Here is a 4,159-nt window from a genome sequence, read left to right as displayed (position 1 = left end):
TTAGGCAAAATCAGGCATATTTTCCTATATAATGCCTAATTTGCATATTTAAATATACAATTTCAGAAAACTTGTAATACAATAAATCATTGTTTGCATGTAATTAATCAACTAGGGAAGTTTCATGGTGATCACTAGTTCTTAATTTTTTTCATCCTATTCACCCATCATGTATATAGGTGAAAATAACAAAATGTGTGATAAATATGAAAAAGCTGCTCCTGTGGAAGTGTTATCATATATTAATTTACTTATATTGACCTTCTAAACAATTTAATATAGGTATGGTTCTGCCCACTCATTTCGTAATGAAAACTTGTCCGGCTCATGGACTAATTCTGGATTTGTCCGAGGTCAGAATGAGATCAATGATCAAGTTTGAGTAGAATCACACACTCTTGTTGGTTGGGTAATTAGCTGACTGACAATATGCAGATTACAGAACCTACTGAATGAACAGGTGCTTCCTTACGTTGCATGTCTGTATTATAGTGACCAGAACACAAATATAGAAGGCTTTGAGCTCTGAAGGCACTCTGTATTGAATAGTGAGAAGAAAAAAAACCTGGCATATCACACAACTGTGTGCAACTCCGAGCCCACTGACATGACTCCACAGAAACACAGCACAATCAGTCATGATCTAAATTCACAATATTCTTAGTAATATAATTAGGGCTGTACCGATGAGACATTTGGCCAATATAATTGCCGCTATGGCCGATAACTGATATCGAACTGATATTGATATGACCTCAACCTGAAATTGTCCATTATGAAAAAAGGCTTAAACACCGAATTTGAAAAAAAAATGCAAGCTTTAGCCAAATAAGGAGGCACTGTTCATAAACTGCTTGAATGTATAATTTGTTTTAAAAAAAAAATCGAACTTGTTGACTTTTGAAAGCTTCCTCAGAAAACACTGATAAGGCCTTGTGATGAAGGCTGCAAATTCTCTCAACTATACAATATAACATCTGTTAAAACAGATATTGATAGAATATTTTGAGCGATTAGATACCAAATATTGCATTTTAAGGCCAATATTGATGTGATGACCGGTGAATTGCCCAACCCTAAATATAATGTGTAGAAGTAATACATAACTACAATAAATAAAGTAAAAAAAAACGATTTATTGGTCAAGAATTTCCACAAAAACAATATTGTATACAAAGCAGCCTAAGTCACATCTTTTAAATACAGCCAGCCATGGGATGATCTTGAAATTCAGGGAGATTTTGTCGTTTGCAGCTGAGGACAAGAAGTGGGCACACAGGTGAAGACACTGTAGTTCAGACAAGTTCAAGAGTTTTGACATCCTATTCATCCCAAAATATACACACAAAATGGATTGAGACTACAAATTGTCTCAGCTCCACACCATTTAAGTCCACCTAGTACACGTTCACAACATGAAACATTTGACATGCTGTGAACTTCTAGATCTGTTTACTATAAACCCAAAATAGGGATGTCAGGTGTGGTTGCAACAACCTGGTTCAATAATTTGCCCAGGGAGAGGTTTGGAATAAGGGGGACCTGAGCCCATTCACACTACACACACTTACCATAGCAGTCATATCCGTCGCTGTAGGATCCTCCCGAAGAATGACCCCATAAACACCACGACCCCTAGCTGTAAAGACACAATCATTAAAACCATGCGGGATGAAAGCAGGCAGTCAATTCAAATTATTCCTACATAAGGCATCAGCTTACTAATTAATATCCTTGCGGCCGCCACTCCTGTATCCACCACCGCCGCCGTAGCTTCTGTCTCCGCCGCCGCCGCCATAGCTTCTGTCTCCGCCACCTTCGTATCCTCCACCACCTACACAAATTAGGCGAGAGAATACACTTAACATGCCATCGATCAAGAATAAATGTGCCATAGATGGGAATGCCCAATTAAAAAAATAGGTAAACAAAGAAACAAACACCCACCTCTTCCACCACCACCACCACCACCACGACCTCCGGAACGTCCATTCCCAGCCTTCTCGACACGGATCGTCCTGCCATCCAGACTCTGTAATGACATCAAAACAATATAACATTTAGCCATTGACACTTGGCTTGCTGGAAGCCATGTTGTAAGGCACAACATCCTACTGTACCAAAACACATCTGTGACAATATATCATCAACTCACCTTTCCATTCATTCCTTCCAATGCTTGCTTGGCATCATCGGCACTGTTATACTTCACAAAGCCGAATCCACGAGACCTACGCGCAACATGGTCTATGATGACATCAACTGTAGACCAAACAAAATGCATTGAAGATTAAAATCCTGAGCGTGAATCAATTTGTAGTTTCAACTTTCCCATATGGATTGCAAGTTGTTTACCTTTGGCAATGTTTCCGTATTTGGCGAACGCTTCCGCCAAGGTGTCCTCTGTGGTGTCGAAGCTCAGCCCACCGATAAACAGCTTACCCTCGTCCGACATGTTTTGTCTGAAGAGAATAAAAAAAATATATACAGTGTCATTTAATTGATAATGCTGCCAGTTTGAAGACGATCCTGATGACTCAAATACTAAAGAAACTAGATGGTTCATTATGCATCGATTTTCCCAGGGAATCCCCATGGCAAATATGCAATAATGACACATGGAACCAAGAACAGGTTCCATGTGTAAATGCTTACACAGGATTTTATGATGGGGTCGCAGAAATAATCATGGCCTGAATTTAAAAGTTTAACATAATACAAAATGAAAATGTATAAGTTTCATAAACTAAACAAATAGAACGGTGTGTAATACCGTTAACTGCGCTCGCTTCAATAGACGCATTCAAACGCTGCATAAAACGCCCGATTTGTGACTAGTCGTACAGCGTGTTGCGCACAGAACAAAGCAGATCTCCAAGACTATGCGTCGCATCGTCGACGCCACGTTGTAGGATTTTCTCTACATGTTCCACCCCAGCTAAGCACCCCTCAAGAATATCATAGAACCCATGCTGGTCAGGTGGTCTATAGACAGTGCCAACTAATACCGATTTAGCATTTTTGAAAATTAATTCAACCCACACAGTTGTTATTAAATCATGCTGCAAGTCAGTTTAAGTCAAAGATGCATGGTTTTCATATCGTAAATATATGAACTTTGGCTAAAAGCATTATATTGTGTTTAATCCACCACCACCACTTCTTGTTTACAGCCAGAATCACAACTGTCATGGCAGTTGGCTACAACCGAAACAGACTTCCTCTTCACAATAAGAACACTAGTTTTATTTCTTAAGTGAACTTACAGAATGTAAAGACATTTGTAGCACCCTGAGATAATGCTTTGGTATCTCAAACAGCCTAAACAAAATAAATGGTATAAGCTTAAACAGAAGGAATGTGCTCCAATATTGTACAGTTGGTGAAATAGTCTACATTTCAGTTTCTTCTCTGTAGCTTCTGCCGCCGCCACCACCGTAGCTTCTGTCTCCGCCGCCGCCATAACCTCTGTGTCTGCCGCCGCCGCCATAGCTTTTGTCTCCGCCACCTCCGTATCCTCCACCACCTACACAAATTAGGCGAGAGAATACACTTAACATGCCATCGATCAAGAATAAATGTGCCATAGATGGGAATGCCCAATTAAAAAAATAGGTAAACAAAGAAACAAACACCCACCTCTTCCACCACCTCCATATCCTCCTCCTCCTCCCCTTGAGCCTCTGTAACCACCGCCGCCACCACCACCACCACCACCACGACCTCCGGAACGTCCATATGAACTTTGGCTAAAAGCATTATATTGTGTTTAATCCACCACTTCTTGTTTACAGCCAGAATCACAACTGTCATGGCAGTTGGCTACAACCGAAACAGACTTCCTCTTCACAATAAGAGCCGCTTGCAATGATTAGTCAACACTAGTTTTATTTCTTAAGTGAACTTACAGAATGTAAATACATTTGTAGCACCCTGAGATAATGCTTTGGTATCTCAAACAGCCTAAACAAAAGGAATGGTATAAGCTTAAACAGAAGGAATGTGCTCCAATATTGTACAGTTGGTGAAATAGTCTACATTTCAGTTTCTTCTCATTTTTGGTGGAAAAACACTATACTTGGGGCCCTATTTTAAAATTAAAAAAATCAACATAGCTGAACACATTTCTTTCACAAACTCACATTCACATTTGAATACT

At 39.7% G+C, this 4,159-nt stretch overlaps 1 pseudogene across 1 annotated transcript; it reads right to left on the bottom strand.

Annotated features, from left to right (window-relative positions):
- Positions 1-1,116: 1,116 nt before the first annotated feature.
- Positions 1,117-3,521, bottom strand: LOC306918044 (annotated as a pseudogene). The gene is made up of 6 exons (XR_013792496.1): positions 3,397-3,521; positions 2,356-2,462; positions 2,156-2,262; positions 1,723-2,032; positions 1,572-1,639; positions 1,117-1,254 (listed from the first exon to the last, which is right to left on the bottom strand). The product of XR_013792496.1 is annotated as an uncharacterized misc_RNA (transcript).
- Positions 3,522-4,159: the final 638 nt, after the last annotated feature.

Source organism: Electrona antarctica, assembly GCF_951216825.1.
Source record: "Electrona antarctica genome assembly, contig: scaffold_245, whole genome shotgun sequence".
Taxonomy (NCBI): Eukaryota; Metazoa; Chordata; class Actinopteri; order Myctophiformes; family Myctophidae; genus Electrona; species Electrona antarctica.
Note: the sequence above shows the minus strand (reverse complement) of the source record. Positions and strands in the feature narration are given on the sequence as shown.